This window comes from Pinus tabuliformis, chromosome 7 (assembly GCF_031772625.1).
Source record: "Pinus tabuliformis cultivar Carrire ecotype Pingquan chromosome 7, CPIR1, whole genome shotgun sequence".
Taxonomy (NCBI): Eukaryota; Viridiplantae; Streptophyta; class Pinopsida; order Pinales; family Pinaceae; genus Pinus; species Pinus tabuliformis.
Genome location: NC_142293.1, coordinates 244164175 through 244188811, shown reverse-complemented (window position 1 = coordinate 244188811; position 24637 = coordinate 244164175).

Below are 24637 nucleotides of genomic sequence, written 5' to 3'. Positions count from 1 at the left end.
CAGACCAATGGAAATCCATTGAAACCATGCATGAGCAAATGGATTTGATAGGCATAGCTCAATTTGAAAATCAAAAGGCTAGAGCATCTTTGGGTAATATGCCTGAGCAAGCTAATAGGATGATCCAATTCCTGAACACTCACACCAAGGAGCAGTTGGCAGCAATAGGAATCAGGAATAGGACTGACACTATCTTGCTAATAAAAAGGGTATTGACCCTAAGGAATTTTGTGCAAACCTTGGAAAGAAAGTGCCAAGAGATGCAAGCAGAAGTAGATGAGTTCAGAATAAAGATCACGGCATTACAGAGCAGAGGGCTACCCAGCCTAGTAACCAGTGTCGGAAGACTGCTGTCACATGAGCATTATGCCAACAGGGTAAACAATTATGCTTCCAATCAAATCACAGCTTCCTCAAGCACATCAGAAGAAACAGGACCTCCATCTGGACATAGTGTCTTTGATAAATTAGAAAATCTATTCTACATTGCACACAAGATAAACCATCTCTTTGAAACCCAACCAAACTTTTATAGGTACACTGAAGCTGATGAGACACTGATCAAAATATAAAGGCATCAGCTACCTACAGAGGATTGGTGGAGAAGAATGATGGAGACATTGCTCAGGTGATTTTGATTGTTAATTCTTTTTTGTAAGCTACAGGTCAGCACATACAAATGGTATGCTTCACCTATCAAAAGGGAAGAAAAGGCAGTGCAAGGCAGAAACCAAATGATCACTACTGCTCAATAAATGCAAAGAAGCCAAGCACAAATGATGAAGACAAATACAAAGACAACAACAAGCAGTATACCAGCGACAAGACAACACACACAGAATAAATGCGCAACAAGCAGCCGACTCATTCAGCCCAGAAAGTCAAAACTCCTCTGACAAATTGGACAGCTAGTGCATTCATCTTTACTACAACATTTATTCCTTCACTTACTACTTCTTAAATAGTTGGTAAAGAAAGTTATGAGTTGAAAGCTTATCCTCATGATATTTTGTATCTTCCTTTTGTATAAATACCCCCCCACAACATGTATTTGGGGTTGGTAATTTCATTTCTGAACTGCGCTGTAAGTTATCAAAGCTATATAATACAAAGGTTGCTGGAATTTCACTGTGCTGAAGCTTCTGAATGTGGAACTGAAGTTCTGGGAACGCTACAGAATTCTTGCGTCTTTTATGGATCAATAAGTCACTCTTCTCTGTGTTTTTTATGTTTTCTATGTATGCAATTTCGTGTATGTTCCATAAACTTAGTAGCAGGGAAGAAGAATAGCACAGAATTTGCTTAAGGGTACTCTGTGTTCAATCTCAGTTACTGTATATGTTTTCTTCAGAATTAATCATAAATAGGAATTCTTAATTGCTCCTATTTGCATTAGTTCTTTCATTTTGAATATTGCTTAGGAATTCTTCATTGCTCCTTAGTAATCTTCATGCACTTTCCCTTTGCCAGCATAATGAAAGATTCTTGAGTGCCTTCCATTCTCTAACTTAATTTCACCATTTTAGATATCAAAATTGCTCTGACTACCCTACTCTGTAGCAAACTCCTTTAACCAAGGAGCACTTCAACACTTCACCAGTTCATTCTCTCTGATTCCATCTACCCAATGGAAGAAACTGTTCCCTACTTACATTCCTGTTCCACCTGAAATTATCCTCCAACAAAATCAAAACAAAAATTGTGCATAATAGCTAGCTTAAAATACTCCAAAATCAAAGCTAAAACTATAAAGAGAGAGCCCTCTCTAGTTGCAGGTAGGCTAGGACCTGTAGCTAAAAGATTGGTTAGTGGTTACCTCGGCCGTATTCCCTTCAGGAGGCAGGGAACAACCTGAGTGATAACATCATTGGCGACTCCACTGGGGACCTGAATGTTTATTTGTAACTATTGTCTATTTTCTAAAAGCTACAGATGGAGCCTGAAGTCAGCCAGGTAGCCACCGAAACTGTTTTTGCTGTGCATTTACAGGAGTAAGTAAAAGCTGCTTCAGTCAATCTCCACCATAGTTCTAGACTGTAAACAACTGTCCCAAACATCTGAAAAAATTCCCTATTCTAACATATTCAAAGGGAAAACCCAAAGCCTCTCATATTTCAAAGAAAATACCAAAACAGATTTAGAAGTTGGCTCCAAAGAAGAAAACTCGGTACACCAGGTCAAATCCTGACCGAGATCCTCCAACTGTTTTTGAAAATCCCAACTTGATCCTAAAGATCCTTAGGAAACAAGAGGAACAAGAAGATTTTGCTAATTCAAGCTTTGAAACAGTTCAACAAAACTTTATTACAACCCCTCCTAAAGCTTCAGTTCGTCCTCACATTGCTCCTACTTCTCCTTCTTCCTCATCCACCTCTCAAAGCACTTTCCCCACAACTCCATCCACTGCACATATTTCAACTCCATTCCCCACAGTTCCAACTGTCCCATTTCTTCCTGTTGTCCCATTTGTCCCTATATATATGGCAAATAGATATGCTCCTTTATAGTTACCTACAAATCCAGGGGCTATGCCTCAGGATTATCAAAGTAAGATCACATATTTCGATGGAACTGGCTCTTATACAGCCCAACAACCCACTAAGAAAATGCAGGATTATTTTGAGAATTATGAAATAGATGATGATGATGTGAGAATGAAAATTTTTGTCCAAAGTTTAACAGGGGAAGTAAGAACTTCGTTTAGAGCACTTGCTGCAAATTCCATAGCCAATCCGGATGCTTTGTACCATGCATTTCTCAATAGATGGGAAAAGAAAGAAGATCCACTGCACATTTTATCTGAGTATGACAGTATAAAAGGAGGCCCTCAAGAAGCTGTCCTAGATTATTGTACTAGATTCAACAGTGTATACAATGCCATCCCTTAAAACCTTATACCTCCACCTGACTTAGCCTTAATCAAATTCCCTGATGGATTTGATTCTGACATGGAATATCAACTGAGGGAGAGGGCCCCTCCAACCTTAGCAGACATGCATAATATAGTTGTTAGTGTAGAGGCAAATCTCATTGCCAAACGAAATCGGGCAAGAGGTGAAAGAAGAACTACATTTAAAGAAGAACCTTCAGCATTTGAACAAAAGCTTGATGCAATCATCAAAGGCATGGACAAACTTGGGGATAGGGTGGAAACCATCGAAAGAAAGTCATCATGGGAAGGTCAACCAAGCATTGCAATCAACCCGAACTTTAGAAAGAATCAAAATCCAAATGTTGGAAGGGCTGGTCCCGACCAGAACATCAGACCTCCCTTTCAAGAAAATTATGCCTAAGCCTCAACATCTAGTGAACCAACAGAGGACCCTCATATCAATTTGATGGGTTTGGACAGTGAACACCAAGTCTTTCTAACACAAGAAGATTAAGAGGCCCATAATTTCAATCAATATCAAACCAAATCAGGAGAGTCATTCGATTTTAGAGAAGGCTATGATGCAGCAGTTTATGAGGTTCATAAACAATACAAATTAAGAAGTAGAACCATAGATGTGCCTGAACCTACCAAGCTCAAGGATACTAAGTAGCCAAAGAAAGTAAAAGATAAAGCTGCGCTCACAGAATCCTCTGATAAAACAGACCCTAACCCAAGAGAAGTTACTGTGGAAGATATATCAGATGTACAACCCACAAAAAATCAGACATTTACATGTCCTCCCACAAAAGCAAATCCAAACAGTGTTCCTGAAAATATTTCTAGAAAAGAGGTACTTCAAAACAACATTCAAAATCAAGAGAAGATCATTGAAGATCCAGCTGAAAAAGAAAAGTTTGCTGTCCACAACACAAAGCTGCAGACAGAAAAACCCTTTAATTTAGAAACAGAAATTGGCAAGCTGAAAATAGTTATTCCTCTCTCTGAATTAGCCAAACATGAGATATACAGACAGCAAATCAATAGGTCACTCCAAATACCAGACAATAGGGATGTTGTAAATGTTTTAAATGATCAACCTGAATTAATTTTCGGTCCTGAGGTCAATGGTAAAACAACAGATGGAGGAGTTCCTCCATTTTATGTGAGTTTATAAATTCATGGCAAAGTGCTCCATAATGCAATGTTTGATTAAGGAGCTTCCCATAACCTAATGGCTAAATCTGTGATGGAAATACTAGACCTAGACATCACAAGACCCTACAAAGACTTGTTATCATTTGATTCCAGCCAGGTCAGGTGTCTAGGCCTAATCAAAGACCTTTGTGTATCCTTGGTCCAATATCCAGCTAAAACAATCTTGATGGATGTGGTGGTAGTTGACATTCCACCCAAGTATGGCATGCTTTTATCCAGATCTTGGGGTGCAAAACTCCAAGGATCCTTGCAGCTAGACATGTCCTATGCCACTATTTCAGTCTTTGGACAACCAAAGAGATTGTACCGTGAAACACTGATGAAATATGTGGTGAGTAGTCAAGAAAAGCCCCAAAATTTCCCCATCTATGCAATGCATTCTGACATGGATTCATTCATTTTATATAATGCTTACATGTGCCCCAAAACTGATGCCAAACTCCTGATAACAACACAACCAGAAAGCATGAATGAACAATTTGCTGCCCAAGATCAAAAAGCTGTTGATATGATTGATGCAACAAAGGTAAACGATATATCATATGACATACGTGACCCAAATCTGCCCACTGAACAATCTTCCAAAACTCTTAAAGTTAATAATGACCAAGAAATCTTATGGTAGTTAGAGTTTGATGGCTCGGTAAACAAATTAGGAGCAGGGGCAGGGGTTTGGATACACAACATGCAAAACAACCATGCTGAAGGTCATGCATATATATTAAACTTCAGAGGCACAAACAATATGGCCGAGTATGAAGCCCTTTTGCTAGGACTCAAGCTGATCAGAGGACTAGGTGCAACAAACATTTCAATACTAGGGGATTCTGATTTGATCATACAGCAGATAAAGGGAAATTTCGTTACTAATGATCTTAGGTTGAGGGCTTACAGAGGGGCAGCCATTGAAACACTTAACACTTTCTTTGAATTTCAGCTCACGAAAATCTCAAGAAAGCACAATTTACATGCACATAGCTTGGCAACGTTTGCCAGCACCTGCAAGCTGCCTTTTGAGCCTAGTCACCATTTCACTGCCGAAATAAAACATAGACCTGTTGTCCCTGATAATGTCAAAAATTGGTAGATCTTTGAAAATGACACACAGATAAATAACTTCCTGACTTTGAAGGAGGAATTCTCCGGCATGAACATTGATACTAGCACTGTGGATGATCAACAACAAATGCACACAATTGAACAAAATATATCAGTTGAGACAGAGAACCTGATCTTTCACCCAACCACTTTTAATGTCAAAAATGTACAAAAACTGAAGCAAACAAATTGTGATGAAATAGCTGAGGTAGAAGCTGAAGTAATTGATCTAAAAGACAATTTTTTGCCTATAGGTTTAACCCCTTTGGAGGATCTATTCGATTCAAATGACATCTCAAGGAAGCCAAAAATGCAACCACTGAATGCTAAAATTGAGGACTGCAACATTGGAACCTCAGAAAATCCCAAAATGGTAAAACTCTCCAAAGCCTTGCTTTCTGATCAGAAATTGAAATACATTGACTTGTTTAAGGAATTCCAAGATGTGTTTGCCTGGAGTTATGAGGACCTCAAATCTTATGATACCTCAGTCATCCAACATGCTATACCTTTGAAAGAGAATCAAAAGCCTTTTAAACAGAATCTTATAAGGGTGAATCCAATCCTCCTTCCCTTGATTGCAAAAGAAGTTAAACGAATGTATGAGGCTGGAACCATTGCTCCAATTAGGTTCTCAGAGTGGATTTCAAATCTAGTCCCTACTAGAAAGAAAAAGGGAGAGATAAGACTCTGTGTTGACTTGAGAAATTTGAACAAAGTCTCTCTCAAAGACCATTACCCCTTGCCCAAAATGGATCATATCCTACAAAGGGTAGTGGGAGCCTCTAGGATCTCATTGTTAGATGGATTCTCAGGATTCAATCAGATTTTAGTACACCCAGATGACCAAGACAAAAATGCCTTTACAACACCATGGGGAACCTTTAAATATGTCAAAATGCCTTTTGGACTCAAAAATGCAGGGGCCACTTTTCTAAGAGCAATGGATATAGCCTTCGCCAAAGAAATCCACGATTTCCTAGTAGTCTACCTTGATGATCTTACTGCCTTTTCAAAATCAGACCAAGAACACTTAGAACATTTAAGGCAAGTATTTCTAATTTGCAGAAAATATGGCATATCCTTGAATCCAAAGAAATCACTGTTTGGCCTAGAGGAAGGGAAGCTCCTAGGTCACATCATTTCAAAAGATGGTATTAGGATCGACCCGGACATAATTCAAGCTATCCTTCAAGTGCCTCATCCAAGAAACATCAAAGAACTACAAGCTTTTCTAGGGAAGATTAACTTCTTGAGAAGATTAACGTCTTTCACCCAACTCTTGTTGAACAAGCAACGCTCTGATTGTTGGGTGTGGCACAAAGACTATGCAATGATTTTTCAGCATGTAGGGTCTGAAATGTTTCACCGCCTTGTATACAACATATGCTTGTTTATCCACGATGGGATAATTGATCTCGGGTCCCTGCATGCTCACGCTCATGAAGGAGATGGGACGTTCGTTGTTCAGCTCATCCTTCTGTGTGAGCACTGTCGTGAGTGAGTTGTCGGAAGAGAATGTATAAAGCAAGAAATCTTTGCTGAAATCTAAGCTGTATAGCATAAGTGCATTTTCTATTGCCTGCTTGATATGAGCGAATGCATCCCTTTCCTTCTTCCCCCAGTTTTAGAATGAATCCTTCTTGATCATATCTTGGATAGGCTTGACAATCTATGCATAATCTGAGATGAACTTCCCAAGGAAGTTGATCTTCCCCAAGAAGGACTACATAGCTTTCTTGTTGACTGGGTGAGGAATCTCTGTGATCATCCAAACTAGGTCTGGATCAACCTTGATCCCACTCTTGGTGATTATATGCCCAAGGAGGTTCCCATTTGACACTACAAATACACTCTTCTTGGGATTCAAGGATATCCCATACTTTCGACATTGCTCAAAGATCTTCTTGAGATGACACAGGTGGTTTGGTCGCTTTCTGGAAAAGATTGTCATGTCATCAAGGTAGACCACCACGCTTTGTCTAACGAGCCCACAGAAGGCAATGTCAATAGCGCACTGAAAAGTTGCACTTGCATTTACCAACCTAAATGGAATTCTTCGGTAAGTGAACGTACCCCACTTGGTACGGAATGTAGTCTTAAGGCTATCAGGTTCTGCTACCAGAACTTGGTTATATCTGGAAAATTCATTAAGGAGAGAGAACATTTCAGCTCCAGATACTATCTACAAGATGTGCTCCATAGACGACACATGGTAGTTGTCTTTGTCTGAGGCCCTATTAAGATTTCATAAATCTACGCATAGGCGGATCTCCTCGGACTTCTTCCTTACAGGAACTAAGTTTGAAACCCAAGTAGAATGACAAACCTTGTAAATGATCTGAGCATCCAACAACTTAGTAAATTCTTTTTGTATGAGGGGTTGAAGTGATAGATGGACCTTTATGAGCTTCTACTGAAACAAATTGACCCGTTCTTTGAGCGGAATGACGTGTTGGATTCGCATGTCATATGTTTTCAAGTCATCGTATGTCCACGCGAATACATCACGGTACTATTTGAACATGTAGATAAAGGCTTACCTCTCCTCTGGTGTACAACATGTATCGAGATTTACGAACTTTGGATCTTTATATTCCCAAGTTAATTTCTTCGTGCATCATTGTAGAACTGTGGGTTTTGGTGTTCCTGGTCCCTTTAAAGTGGTTCTACAAGTCATAGAGTTTCTCAAGTGAAACCACACCCTTGGGGATGTGGTTTCCTTTGTTGTCATCAGTTATGTTCTATAGAGGCTAATCATGCACGTCTTCATCTATCACTGCATATTTGAAGACACTAGAGTTGGCCATAAATGTAGTGTTTGTTCATCATCATAAAAAACATGCAAATTATTTATGTTGTTAGGGATAGATAGCGTATACAAAATTTCAATAGTAATATATCCCTAATTGGTGTCATCCCAACAGTGGCATTGCACATTCTTGTTACAAATATGATATTAAAAGCTTGGAAATTAGAAATAAGCCGCTATACCTCTTGTTCGTAAATCTTAAGACGAGGTGAGACATATTGTATGGTGTTACGTACCTGTCGTACCACAATCTCTAAATCACCTACCACTTTCAGCATAACAACATTGAGGTTGATGGCTCTGTGCAAACCCAAGACGAGAGATTCATATTCAACAATGTTTTTTGTGAAATCGAACTCCAAGCAGCTTGAGACTAAATGTTTTCTTTTCCTTGGGTCGATCTAAACACACCCAACTCCATAGCCATCCTGTGTTTAGGATCCATCAAAATACAAGGTCCACAAGTCGTTTGTACAAGGACAGCTTGTCGTGCTAGTATTGCTAAGACTACTACTACTACTGTTACAAAGTACTATACAAGTTTCATTTTCACCAGTTGGGCAAGGAAGGAGACCCAACTATGTATCTGGTGGGGCGGTGCTCAGCTGTGAAAGATAACACCCCAATTGCGTTTCCAGAAAGTAATTGATGAACAAAAGTTTTGCGAAAGCCAACAATTCATTCTGACCATTCAAGGGAGTAATGTTGTGTTTCATGTATCTCTCCGACAACACTTGAATTTGGTTGTTTCTACCCTGGTATAGAATCCATAAGTGTGACCAGTTTGTAGCAAAATATCCTTGCAACTTGCTGGACTAGTATCTACTGAGCAGTAATCCATATGCTTTCGGGATTTCCATGATCACAATGTTGAGGCACTGGTGAACTCGTTCGTCAGACAATAACTAGATGATCACATCCTGGAGTTCACCAATGGATAATACACATGTTCGGTCAAGTTGGATGATTTGCGTGGCTGTACTGCTCCATTGCACATTGATCTATTTAGCAATGGAGAGTGGCATGACATTGACTGATGCGCAAGTTTCAACCAAACAATTGTGGACATTGAAGTTGAATATTTCGAATGATAACAAAAATGGTGGGTAGAGTGAGTTCGCTTCTTCCATGCAAAGTGCATTGAGTACAAATGTGAGTGATCCGGGAGACTTACTTGGTCCCTTGCTCGAAGAGGCAACATTGTTTGTGGAGGTTTTCCCAAATGCACACAAAATAATATCCCATTGATCCGTGAGTTTGGTAAGCTCATACTGAGAGATGTTCCCACGAGTCTTCTTCATGTCTTCAACAATATTGTAATCCAAAGCGGGAAGACTCACTGAGTTGTCCAACAGAAGACTTGTGTTTGTATTGTCTGGTGGAGTTTTTTGAAGTGAGTTTCTCATGGACGTTTCTTTCGTTGGAGCTGTCTTCTTGGACTTGCTTTGTGTTTTCTATGTTGAGGATGTCGATGGGTCAACTCTTCTGATGATTCTATTGAATTTCTTTTTCAGTATCTCAATCACAGTAGGAGCCCCTTGATTTCTCAAGTTTTATCGACTGTACTATTTTGGGGGTTTCCTCTTGGTGGTTGTTTTCTTTCAGGTAGCGTTTAGACATTGATACACGTTAACCATGTGCCCAGAACTTGGAGCTTCATTAGATATAGCATATTATTAATCATCTTTATATTCTAGCTGGACCTGCTCACTGGCGTTAAAATGATCATTCATCCTCGAAGCCAGGGAGCCCATAACTCAGTTCCAATATGCACAGGTCTTCTCTGAATGCTGTGCTTGGTGGAACTCACAAAAGTTGTCCTTCGAAATTAGGTTTGTTTGGAACACAACATTTGAACTCTGCAGAATTAGTCAGGTGACTATTGCTGCTACTTGATGTCACATTCTCTTTGCACGCAAAACTGAAAGGTCTACTGCTCACTGCTGTCTCGTTTGTCCGTTGCTTTAGTTATGCTACTTCAGTTGTCAAGGACTTGAGGAGAGGATTAAGGGTCTCAATTTCACTTGTTTCCTTTTCCTTTGCCTTAATCACAGTAGTCTAAGACGTCCTACCCACGTCTTTGGAGTCCTTAGTTGGTTCATCATCTACGATGATTCAAATTGCGCGTAGGTATTTCTCCACATCAATTGCTTCTTGGAAATTTTTGGAAAGTGTTGGTTTTGCAGCTCGCTTGATGAACTGCGCAATGCTGGTCGACAGTGCAGACATGTAGTAGTCAACTGTGATGGAGTCATGTGGTTTACTGTCTATAGTGAACTTGTTTAGGATATGGTTAAACATCAAGTTAAAGTCTTTCACTTTCTCTTTCGGCTCCATCTTAAAACTACCCAATTCTTTCAACAACATGGCGGGGGTTTTGTCATCAAAAAATTTCTCAAGGAAAATTCTCTTGAACATTCCCCAATTATGAATGGAGTTGATAGGAAGGCTATGTTACCATACAACTGATCTGCCATCCAAGGTACATGGAAACAATCTACATACAATGTCATCATAACGTACCTTGAGTGTCTACAAATGTAGGTAGAACGTGTCTAGATCTAGATGATATTTTTCCTGCACTGCTCTATCAGGATCATACTTTGTTAACAACTTCTCTGCGTGCCTTGACATCTTGTGCAAGGCACCGTGGAGTGCCAATGGGCCCTGTGTCATCCATTCCAGATTTTGATCAACCATATTGTCTTCTTCTTCGTACTCCTCCTATTCTTCTAAATCAGACGGTTCAACCTCCAAATCCATTGGTTCGTCTCTGCCTCCGCTGGAACCTGAGCCCAAGATTGTGTTGTTAACTTCTTCTCCTTGTAGGAAAATAGGAGGTTCCTCATCATTCTCAACAGATTCTGCCAGCTCTTCAAGGGTGGTGAGGATTACTTCTTCAACAGACAAGACTACCACTCCAGTGGGTGTAGTATTTTTCTTCCTCTTCGAAGAGGGAAGATTATGTACTCCTGGAATCAGTCCAACATATTTGGAAAATTGACGGTGATGGGATAGATAGAGCAAAGGTGGTGATATGAACTTTCTTGTTCGGGTCTGGGAAGTGAGGAGTAACCAACTTCAGAGTTGTGTGTGGGGGAGAAGGAGTTTGTGTTACCACCTTGACTAGATGATGGATACATGGGGTTGAGAGGACATTGAGCCATAAACAATTGGAAGCCCACCTTCTAGCTCCAGAAATGTTGACTTTGCTGGACCTGCCAACATTCAGGGGATCTCCTGTTATGCAACAAGTTCACAAAATATAAGAAACGATAGAGCAAAGACTTCAAAATCAGTCTCTTCGAGGGGGATACCTCCTTTACATTACACAAATGAAAAATTCTTGGATGATACAAATGACAAGACCTCCTTTCTATATATAGGAGTCTAAGGGGTCACAATATAGTCAAAGCCGACATAACAATAATAATGTAAGGGCACAACAATAACAATAGTGGGCTTCTATGGGGCACAATAATAACAATATGGGGACAACATGGGCACAAAAATAACAATAAGGGGCTACAATGACAATAATAATAAGGGAATACACTAGTATTATAGGGGCCTAACATGCCCCTCTCCTTCATAAAAGTGTTGTCCTCAATGCTTGAGTAGTTCTGGATTCTTCTGTATAAAATTCTCATCCTCCCATGTGGAATCTTCAATGGTAATTTCTTCCACTTGATGAGATACTATGAAATTGATCGATTTCGTAGCTGTCAAGTTCTTGTTTTTGTGACTGCTTCAGGTTCCAATATGATTTTTCCTTCCTCGTCAAGTTCTGGAAATATTGTTTGAACTAGGAGCTTGTCACCTATAACCTTTTTTAAGCGTGAAACATGGAAAACTAGGTGCACTCGGGAAGATGTAGGAAGCTCCAATTTGTATGCCATAGTACCAATCTTTTGAAACACCTTGTATGGACCATAATACTTTGGTGATAATTTATTATCCTTCTTAGCTTGCTTGAAAGACATTTGTTTGTATGGTTGTAGTTGTAGAAATACCCAGTCACCTACATCAAAACTTCTTTCGCTATGATGTTGATCTGCATGTTGTTTCATTCTATTCTATGCCAAATTAAGATTATCCATTAAGAGTTCGAGAACTTGTTGATTCTCGATGTGATCTTCCAATGCTTGAACCTTAGAATTTTCTCTTAAATGTGATGTGATGGACGGTGGATAATATCCATAAAGTGCCATAAATAGGGTCATTTTTGCTATAGTATGGAAGGAAGTGTTTTACCACCATTCAGCCATAGGCAACCATTTGAACCATTGTGTTTGTTTATCAGATACAAAGCAATGAATATATCCTTCCAAACATTTGTTCACTATCTCAGTTTTCCCATCAAATTGAGGATGATACGATGAGCTATGAGATAACTGAGTACCCAGACAAGAAAATAATTTTGTCTAAAAATTTCCAGTGAAAATGGGATCTCTGTCGCTTAGAATAATATTTGGGTTTCCATGTAGCTTTTGAATTGTTTCCATAAATGCAGTAGCAAATGTACTGGCTTTAAAGGGATGAGATAATGCACAAAAGCGTGCATACTTGGTAAGTCTATCAACTACCACCATGATGACACTCTTTCCTTCGGACTTGGGTAAACCTGTGATAAATTCCATTCAAACCTCCTCCCAACATTGACTTGGAATGGATAAAGGTCGTAATAGACTTGGGGTCTTAATTGTTTCAATTTTCTTTTTGTTGGAAAACCAAACATTCTGCCACAAACTTTTGAATATCAGATTTAAGGCCATCCCAAAAAAATTCCTTCTTAACCCTGTGGTAAGTTTTTTAAAATCCTGAGTGCCCTCGTAAGGGAGAGGTGTGCAATTCCATAAGAATATTTTGTTTGAGTTGGGAATTCTTTCAGAGGTATAAGCAATCTTTGTACCATAACAAATCCTTTTTCCAGCTAAATGTATCAGATGTACTAGGGTCTTTTTGTATCTTTTGAATGAGTGCCCACACTTCTTCATCATTCTTCCATTCATCCCTTGCTTCATTTATCCAATCTGGATGGATAATAGAAATGGCGCAAAGAAATGCTTCCACACCCTCATCCTTTCTTGAGAGTGCATCTGCAACAAGATTTTGCTTCCCTTTTTTGTGGATGATTTCAAAGTCATAACCCAAAATCTTTGTGACCCATTTTTGCTGCTCTTCTAAAGATAATCTTTTTTCTAAAACGTATTTAAGACTATCATGATATGTTTTTACCTTGAAGTGTCTTGCCATTAGGTAAGGTCGCCATTTCTTAAGTACATGTAGTATTTCCAACATTTCCTTCTCGTAAATAGCTTTGTGTAAATACTTTCCTTTGATTGGACGACTTTAAAAAGAAATGGGTCTTTCTTCTTGCATTAAAACATCACCAATTCCATTTCCTGAGGTATCGAATTCCACAATAAAGGTTTGTGTGAAGTCTGGCGTAGCTAAGACCGGTGCTTGGCACATTGCCTCTTCAAGATGTTCAAAGACTTTCGTTGCTTTCGGAGTCCAAGAAAATACATATTTCTTCAGTAATGTTGTTAGAGGTGTTGCTATTCTCCCATAATTCTTAACAAACTTGCGATAACACACTGTCAACCCGAGAAATCCTCGCAGATGCTTTATGGATGTGGGGATTTTCCATTCCTCAATGGATTTAATTTTGCTAGGGTCTACCTTAACACCTTCATTAGATACAGTATGACCCAAATATTCCACCTCTTGTACTCCAAAGAAACATTTGGAGGTTTTTGCATATAATTGTTTCTCCTCCAATAGTTTGAGCACTCTATCAACATGTTGAACAGGATCCTTTCAAGACTTGCTGTAGATTAGCATATCATCAAAAAATATTAACACAAATTTTCTAAGGAAGGGTTTGAAAATGGAATTCATCAAACCTTGAAATGTAGAAGGTGCATTGGTAAGGCCAAAAGGCATGACCAAAAATTCATAATGACCCTCATGATTTCTAAATTCTGTTTTCGGAATATCTTTAGCCTTCATTCTGATTTGATGATATCCTGATTGAAGTTCCAACTTGGTGAAGTAAATTGCCCCGTTCAATTCATCCAATAATTCGACAATGATGGGAATGGGAAATTTATCTTTAATAGTGATCTTGTTGACATCCCTATAATTCGAACACATGCACCATGATCCATCCTTCTTGTGCACCAATACTACTGGAGAAGGGAAAGAACTTTGTCTAGGTTAAATTATAATAGCCTCTAGCATTTCTGCAACCATACGTTCAATTTCACTCTTTTGGGAATAGGGATATTTGAAAGGCCTGATGTTTGGAGGAACACTTCCTGGAATCAAATGAATAGCATGATCATGATCATGGATAGGTGGGAGGCCTTTAGGGGTCTCAAATACATTGGAATGATTGTCCAAGACTTTTTGGAGATCTAGAGAAATAGATGATTTCGATGTGGGAACATCTATTGAAAATAATTGTGAAATTAAACCACGTTGTTATTTCTTTAGAAGCTTTGTCATGCCATTAGAGTTGATTATCTTTCACGGTTTCCTTGTGATACCCCTTAATTCAACTTCCTTTCCTTCTGAATTTTTTTTCAAGAAAAGTTCTTAAAAATTAAAATCTATCATACCCAAAGAATGTAGCCATTGGACTCATAGTACAACATCAGCACCACCCATTGGAATGGAAAACATTGGACTATTCAACACATATTCTCCCATGGATAGCTTGATATTATGACACTTTCTAGAGAAATTTATGGTTCTTCCATTTGCAACCATCACTTGACACTCTGGTGTTGGATATAGGAAGCAATTCAATTCCTTCACTATCTTACAATGAATAAAATTATGGGTACTTCCTGAATCAATAAACACTATTACCTTTTTCTTCTTGATATATCCTTCTATCTTGATAGTTTGAGGAGTGGTTATTCTGGCCAATGCATTACAAGATATGGTCAGATTCATTTCTTCTTTATCTAGGCTTTTTTTCCTGGTGTGTATCCTCTTCTTTTGATGTTTCTTGTTCTTTTTCTTCTTCCTCTTCACAATCTATGTAAAATAATTTCTTCTCAGCACACTTATGACCTTTAGTGTATTTTCTATCACAACTATAACAAATCCCTTTTGCTATTTTTTCTTCCAATTGTTGTGGTGTCAACCTTGTAGGTTGTGGAAGGCTAGGGGAAACAACACTTCCATATTTATAGTTGTGATTGGTAGGCTTCCTTGTTGGCATAATGTTTCTTTCAATTTTTCTTGCAAACCTGAATGCTTTCTCCAATGAATCAGGTTCCCAAATGTGAACCCACCTCCACACAGCGATCTCACTGCTAAGTGTACGAAGGCATACATACTCTACCCCCCTCTGGTTTTGAACTTGTGACCTCTTAGGAGGAAACACATGCTCTTAACCATTAGGCCCACAATTTTTGGAAGTCCTCAATGTGATCCACCATTGAATCTTTTTATTTGAGATTTATCAATTGGCTAAAAAAGGTGTTGCTTTTTGTATCCTCACAATGTGCTATCATTTCTTCTGTAAAAATTGCCCAAGTGACAATTTGTTTAAGAGAGAAAAGCCATCGATACCATACAAACTGATTGTGTTCCAAATATAAAGTTGCAATGCATACCTTTTGTGTGTTTTGCACATTATGGAGATCGAAATATTGCTCCATCTGTGGTATCCATGTTACGGGATCCGTGCCCTCAAACTTCCTCATATCGATCTTTGGAACATGGTGGGTCTTCAATCCAATGTTAGAGTCTATGAAATCATGATTAACATTTCTTTTGTTCTCATCATGAGTTTCCTTTACTACCATTTCACCATTAGTAAGCATTTCTTGTAGAAACTTTGTGAAATCTATCTTCAAATCTTCCAAGTTTCCTTTAAGTTTTTCTTCTATACCATCCATCTTAGCTTCCATGCCACCCATCTTAAATTCCACGCCATTCATCCTAGCTTCCACGCCATCCATCTTAGATTCTATGCCATTCATCTTAGCTTTCACGCCATTCTTTAAACCATCCATCTTAGATTCCACTCCTTTCTTTAAACCATCCATCTTAGCTTCTGTTACTTTTTATGAGAGTGCAATTTGTTGCACTTGGTCTCATAATTTTGACATATCATGTTTCATTTCTTCCTCTTCGTCATGAGTCATGCTAGAGCTTTCAGGGTTCGTACTAGTTGTTTCCATTTTATTTCTTCGGGGCATCAATTAATGATTAATATGCTTCACTGTGTCCTTTGAATTCCTTCAAACTATTTTTTCAAACCAAACTTATGCAAAATCTTAAAAAGACTACACACATTTTTTGGCTTTGTAGGAGCACGATATTGAATCGGTTGTATCTCTGTAATTGCAGATCTCCAAGGTCTGAAATTTCATTTTGTGGTATCCCTCTGAGTCTTTGTTCCAACCCTGCAATTCTGAGCAAGATTGGATTCTCCAAGGAAGAGTTATTCCAAATCACCCACAATGACCTGATTATAGAATGGTTCAGTAGAGCGAACTTGTACGAAGTGCCACATGTCACTGTTTCTACCTTCAGACCTGAAACCGATACACAAAAAACTACAGTCTATTACGAAATTTCAATCTGATGCGCATAGAGAAAGTTATGTCGATTTTCCCTACGTCACCTGTTTGAGATATAATTCGGGAGCCTGCAAAAACCCTAACTTCCTTAGATCATATCTCCGCAAATATAGAGAGACAAGATCTGAAATTCGTACCTGAGGTTCATCAAGATTTCAGCTCAAATGGGTTTTAATTTTAGCTTCTGAAAGTCGTAGAAACAAAGTTATAACTAAAATTCCATGATGAGTTGTTTGAAGTAGAAAATACCTAGAATCCAAAGCTTTGATACCAATTGTTATGCAACCATCTCACAAAATAGAAGAAAAGATAGAGAAACGAATTCAAAATCAGCGTCTTTGAGGGGGAAACCTTCTTTACATTACAAAAATGAACAATTTTTGGATGATACAAATGAAAAGACCTCCTTTCTATATATAGGAGTTTAGGGGGTCATAATATAGTCAAAGCCGACATAACAATAAGAATGTAAGGGCACAACAATAACAATAGTGGGCTTCTATGGGGCACAATAATAATAATATGGAGACAAAATGGGCACTCCAATAACAATAAGGGGCTACAATGATAATAATAATAAGGGAATACACTAGTATTATAGGGGCCTAACATCTACCCAGTATGAAGTCCCAACTAGACCTCACAGCGTTTGGTTTAGGAGTCCCATCTGGTACGATGGCCTGGTTTCCATTATCTTAGAGATTTGTCTTAGCTCTTGTTGTTCAACACATGAGAGTGTTATGCTTGTAACTTCAAGAAAGCGAGGTGAGTGTTCCTAGTGAGTGCTTAATGTAAATTAGTGTTTGGGTTCTCTTACTGTCAAAAGGGGGAAGTAAAGTGAGCCTCTTAATGAGAGGGAGCAGTCCCAACCTAGGAAGAAACACACGTGAACAACAACAAGGGTCTGTCTAGCATCCATCGGAATAGTCCACAACAGATGCGGCAGTCTTGAAAACCAAATTTCAAGGGAACACATGTACACCGTCCAACAGAATAGTCAACATGGTGGTGACGGTCATTAAAACCAAGAAAACACAAAGATGGTCTGTCTAATGTCTGGTAGGCTAGTCCACGCAGATGGGACAATAGTGTTAAACAATACAACACATCTTCAACAATATGAGTACTAAAATAACCAAAGTAGTTCAACTATCTTAGTACAGGTTAAGAAAACATGCGTTAAAAACGTTTAAAGAATAGTCTTACAAACATATACAAAACATGCATGAAAATGTGCTGGCCTGAGATAGGCTTCTGAATTAAGAAAAATATCGAAGACACATTTGGACACCATACATCACTAATCCCAGTAGTGGGATGTTGGAGCCACTGCTCACTCCTCAAAGAACAGACTACAAACTCTCAAGGCTATGCGGGAGGAGCCAAGGTGAAAAGTATTTTGCTCATACAATGAGGGGGTATATATAGCCAAGGGGGAATAACTGACCCTTATGACTCTTCGACTTCCCGCATGACTATTTGACTTCCTATGACTTTTCAACTTTACATGACTCTTCAACTTCATATGTGGGTCTCTTTGACTTCCACTTTTACATTACATTGCTACAACAAGTATGGCCCATAGTAATGATGTGGCTGAGAAAACTCATGACACAACTCGACATGATAATGCTAACATGTACTGGATGACTGTGGTGTCCGCGTCGAGTTGTTTTGCTGCTGAGTGATGATATTCTCTCAGTGTAACATGTCTTCACCTTCGCATGACAAAATGTGTGGGGTCTTCGATGGTCTTGGTCTTTGCTTGATGGTGCATGTGTATGTGTCCCTTTCACTCTCCTGCTCAATGTTCTTCATGCATTCGTTCAACTGTGAGAAAGTCTTCTATCAAGTGCCTCTTCTTCATCCCATTTTTCATTGCGCCATGTTTCATAAATGTACTTGTTCCTACAATCAGTCATGACGAGGCATCATCAAATCCAAAAATCTCCTAGTCTAAAATGATGCATTGTTTTCCATTTTAGTGTAGGTGACGAAGAGAGGGACAAGGAACTAAAGCTACATAGAGCACATCATAGGATGGGATGCGAGGCTCTGGAGAACTTTCAGGAAAAATTGTATAGATGTCACTGGGAGACATATTTTCACAATCTGTAACAACAATGATAGTTGCGGGGAAAAACCCAGTTGGGAGGAAGAATTGTGTAGTTTCTGGGAGGAAGGCTAGACAAGGTGTTAGGGAACTACTGGGCCAATTTGCACAATTTTCAAGGGGAACAATGGGAAATTCATCTAGCTGGGATATGTGTAGTTTCTCTGGGGAAGACAGTGCGAGCAGCAGGAGACATTAGCAAAAAAATGTGCCTAGTTTTCTAGAGGAGGATAGGATCGAGCTGCAGGAGCTACTGGTTAAATTGCACAATCCTAGGAGACAGTCCAGGCCCAGACAGAACTACACAATTTTTGGGTTGATTGCAAAGAGGGAAAGAAGGGCAGGTGACAGGAAGATCTGTGCAATTTTCTGAGTGAGAGAAGAGCAGGCCAGCAAGGAAGTATGCCTGTCAGATCTACACAATTTTTGGGTTGATTCCAGAGTGGGGCAGAAGGGCAGGTGAAAAACAAATCTACAAAATTTCTGGGCTGATTGTAGAGCAAGCCAACAAGGAAGCCTGCCTGACAGATCTGTGCAATTTCCCATGACAGTGTAGTGACATGAAGCAGAGGCCTATCCTACATGTCTGCACAGTTTCTACATGCAGTGTAAGGCAGTCAGGCTGGATATGTTCTACGCAGTTTTGGAGATCATTACAACCTTGGGTCACAGCTCAAATCATTTCTATGGTTGACTAGTGGGAGGCTTGATGGGAGATCTTGTGGGAAGCACAAACTGGATCAGGTTCTCAGACAACTTCTACGCAGTTCTTGGAGACATTCAGTTGACTCCTTTCCAGAATTGTGCAGTGCAGACTGCCCGAAGGACAACCTCAAGCTCTGCGTAGTAGTGCAAGCTCACTGAGATCAAGGTTCGGTTGGAGGAGGGTTGTCCGGACGACAAATTTTCAGGAAAATGACTAAGTGTGAAAGCATGTGTACTTGTGCATACATGACAATGTGATCACACGCTTAGCACAAATAGATGACAACACACCTCAAACCAAAAAGACAAACACGTTCTCAGTGAAACTGAGTCAAAGGTTAAGATTGACAAGTGCGACAATTGAGATATATCTTTGAATGACCATGACGAAACTTGCGTGACAGTGCTTACAACTTTGTGTGTTAGTGTGACCAGTGTCGACAAAGTGAAAACAACTCATGCACACAAATACAAACCTTCAAAAAATCCAGAACAAACTCGCAAGCATGACATAGCGATCAACATGCCAAAAGACGATCGGTGGTCGATCAAGCAAAAGGGTGTGAAGAATCGACAAGATCCCATGGGATGAGCTTGAGTGTTTGCGACCATCAAGGGGAAAAACCAAGGAAGGCTCCGAAATTTAGATGTAGGAAAAAATTTTGGAAGGTGTTGTAGCTGCTACAATAGGTTTCAATGTTCTTTGTGTTATTCATACATAACTTGGGGTCTAGTCCCTTCTTTGAACTGGTTGTTTTACTTCCCTTGATGGCATCACAGACCTTCGAATTGACTAGAATTTCATTTAATTGTCCAGTGTTAGTATGCGGAGTCTGGTACCAAGGTACCTTCTCCATCTGGTTTTGAAAAAGACTACGCTTCCACTTGTTTCTCATTAATTCAAATGTCTCAAACCTTGACACATTCTAGTCCTCAAGAAAAATGGATTTCTAGGTATTTGAAATGAATTGTGGTCTTGGTTGGTAAGGGGTGTCAAGTAATTTTTCATTGAAAACAGTTAATCATCCACAAAGTTGTTCGTGACTTGATGTTTTTTGTTAAACTAGGGTTTGATCATCCGACCGTCTCTCATAACTTGTTAGTTTTTGTTATTCTGGGGTCTTACTATCCTGTTGTCAGTCATAACTTGGTCGTTAAGTTAGTTAGAGTGGTTGTATTGTGTTTTGTTTGCAGGTCTTATGTGGAAATTCCTCCTCAACAATGACTCCCCAGCCATAGGGGTGGTGCTCCAGGGGCATCCTCTTCTAGTCATCTCCGACTATTAAGTTGGGAATCAGTGGAAATTGTTTTTGATTGAGCTCCCTTATAGGTTAGAAAGGAGATTTGGCATTTGGAAGCCAAGGATTTTAGGTATCATAGATATCATTATCATTCATAAATTTGTGGTAACAACCTCAAATGGTTCCCGATCCAAGTAAGTTTAGGAAGAGAAGACTACATTTCCTCCACTCTATAATACTACATCATTAGATGGAAATTCTACTCAACATGGTGATATGTGACAAACATGTTGACAATTATAAGTTCTTTGCGGGATAGGTAGAGATTAAGAGAATATTGAGAGACATTAGGCATGATTTGGATGATATAATGGTAAGATTAAATTGAGTGGAATGCTTCACAGTATTGGACTCAGAGATAGACTCCAATGACCATCAAGATGAGGTTGCAGTCATAAATTCCCCACCTCTGAACATTTCCCGTGCAAACTCTTCTCCTCACTCACCAGTTATCATTTTGGACTAACATGTCCACCTTGCATGGATTCTAGTTCTCATTGTAGGAAGTAAATCACTATTTTTATAACCACTATACTTTTGTTTTTTCAGTGTTTCCAGTGGCTCCTAGATGTTTATTTTGTTATGTGAATTGTAGCATGTTGTTTACTTCAGTCAGAGCTTCAAGGTTTCCACTTACACAATCTAGGGTATTTACATACTATAATCCTTTGGCTATGTGTAGTTTCAGTTATTTTTTGTTTAGTTGTGTTTTGTTTATCTTAGAAGGTAGTCATGATCCTCCAGGCATGTTGTGGGAATGAAGGTTTACCAATGTAATCTTTTTTTATATCAATAGAAATTAGTTGATGAAATTTACAAAAAAGAAGAAGACATTTGCAAGGATTTCAAATTTCTTTGAAAATGTTAGTGATAAAAGTTATATTTTATATTCTCTATTATTAGTGTTTACTTAATTGGGAATTTGAAAAATTATATTAACTTAGAATGGATTATTTTCATATCAAAATATAATATTTATACAATATTGTTTTCAAATATAATTAAAAAGGAATGTAAAGAGGATATTATAAAGTATAAAAAAAAGTGTTGCTGGATGTAGTGCAATATTTGCCCATGTATGTGTGTGTGTGTGTAGATTCCTGGGAAAATATAGCCATAATTTCATTCAGATTCAAACAAAATTACATTTTGTTCATATGCTTCAAAGAGCATATTCTTGAGGCTTTTGGAAAACCTCACAAAAATTCTGCAAAAAATTGGCATTGTAACAGATCTAGGATAAGAAAATATAGGAAAGTTTGATACTTTACAGTGGTGAGATTCAAGATATCTGCGTCTAACAAAAGATATATATGACAATAAAAATATATGTTAGTTCAGGAATTTGAAAATTCCTCCAAAACAACAGAGTAAAAAATACATATGAAGAGCCCGATATGGACTCAGATAGAGTAAAAATGAAAAGTGAAGCATTATTTGAGGTGAAATTTATCCATCAAGTGCAACAAATCGATGTGTCTCAACCATATAGGACCTGTAGAAAAACTCATAGTGGTCTAGACCTATATATTTTGTGATGTGCCAAGGACCCTAATCGAAGAGAAAACCTTGTGTAGAAAGGAAGTTCATGATCTGGTTCCTTTCCCTGTATATATGAGCACATGAAAAGTAGAAAAGGATCTCTTCACACACAATATGTCTTGAAGCATAGGCATGAGTAAATTTTTTTTATGGTGAATGTGTTTGTTGACCCAATTGATTGCAAGAAATGAGTCACCATAAACTTGAATTCGGTCACATCCCTTATCTAGAGAAAAAACCAAAAGATCCTTGAGTGAAAGAAGTTCAACAATGTTATTGGAACCCTTCCCAAAGCTCATCTTGGCATGGAAACTGTGATTGTCAGAGAGAAGTAATACAATGCCCCACTACACTAGTTTCCATAATGGGAGCCACCATTGAAGTAACACAAAGGAAATGATTTTTCAAGATTCTTGGATTTGACAAGGTGCACATTGGATGAGGCTGAGGTTTGATTAAAGTGGGAGAGGATTTCCATAACCTTGGCAGCGATCAACTCACGTAAAGGATGAGAGTCTTGAAAAATACATTTGTTGTGGGCCATCCAAATGCCCGAGGAGGTTATGAGGGGAAGAGCTTTGAATAATTCAGTGGCTAGGTTATGGAACCAATCTCTTGAGTTGTCTACTACATTTTATTCCTCCCATACACATGTTGATCCGAATGATGATTTGAGAGCTGTCCATACTGCCTTAGTGAAGGAACAATGGAAGAATAAATGACTGATGGTTTCTTCAACAGACCTACATAAGAAATACCATCTAGGTCTGACCTTTGCACACTTTTCCATAACACCCCACATGGGAGCTTTCCCTATAAGGAGACACCACATTTATATCCAAGACTTCAAAGGGAACTTCAATTACCAGATGATTTTCCACCACCATTCCAATTCTACTTGTTGTCCCCCTGTACTGATATGGAGATATCCAATATTTGGGGTGTAAAAACTTGAAGGAGAGAAGACAAAATAAGTTCATCCTCTTTTTCAGTTAGTATGACATTGGAGTTGTCACATAACCTTTCCATTCCTCCTGGATGGTACCAATCATCCCAAGGGAACTTTCTAACCTCTAACATTGTTGCCAAAAAGATGTGCGCTCGGGATCCTGAACATGTGCAAGTCTCGTGATTCCTCTGTCCCTAATTTTATTGACCACTTGAGCTGAAAGTCTGAACCTATCTCAACTACTCACCCAGGGGTCAATACCAATTCTGATGCATCTATCATCCCCAACCTTCCATACCAAACCGTTCTTGATTGTATTAAAGGAATTTAAGGTTGATCTCCATACTATAGAGATGTTCGTTCTTGACTCGAGGGGGATTCAAAACCATTCTTCCAAATTTAAAGGGGAAATATATTTTCTTGTAACCACTTGAGTCCATATATTATAACATGAGATTAATCTCTACCCACGCTTGGTTGCTAAATCCTTCAAAAATTTGAAAATGTTCTTGAGTCCCCACCCTCCTAATTCTTTTGGGAGCGTATTCTTCTGGCATCTGACCTAGGGAGAAGCAAAGTGATATTTTTGTCCCACCCATAGATAAGAGGAGAAAATTCTTTTGGATTTTTCTAGAATTCCCTTCAATATCCAAGATAGGGAAATCTAATAGACAAGGATGGTCTCTAGTACTGATTTTACAAATATTAATCTACCTACCCTCAACAACCATGGAAAGCTTGATCCTTTGAGTCTCTTTTCCAACTTTGTTAAAAACCAGATCCTGTCAACTTTTGAGCAGTTGTTCAATTTTAGCTAAAACTATAAGTATTTTAATCATTCTTCAAACTCTCAGAGTTCGAAAGTGAACTTCCTATAAAGGTACCTACTTTCTTCAGCTTCTAGATTAACACAAGAAATGGAAGGATTCCCGACATTTATTTTCATTCTAGTTACTTTCCTGAAGAGAGTCAGGGCTTCAAACAATTTGTCAGATTCTCTTATGGAACCATTGCAGAAAATTAAAATGTCATCTATGAAGAGTAGATGTGAAATAATCATATATGGAGCAATATTGAGACCAATAAAATCACCTCTTGTTTTCAGCTCAGAAAGTAGTAGGATGATGCCTTCGACTTCCAGTAGAAAAAGGAGAGGGGCTAAAGGGAAGCCTTGCCTTATGCCTCTAGATGCATGAAATAAATGAGAGGTCGAACCATTGATTAGGACTGTGAAAGAGACAGATTGTATGCACCCCATGATCTAGTTGACAAATGAAGGAGGAAAGTTTGTTTGTATGAGGATAATCATGAGGTAAGCCCAACTCACTCTATTGTAGGATTTCAATAGATAAATCTTGAAAATGTCCCCTTTCAGCCGCTTGGTATTCAAGCTATGCAAAAATTCTTGAGCCACTCCTATT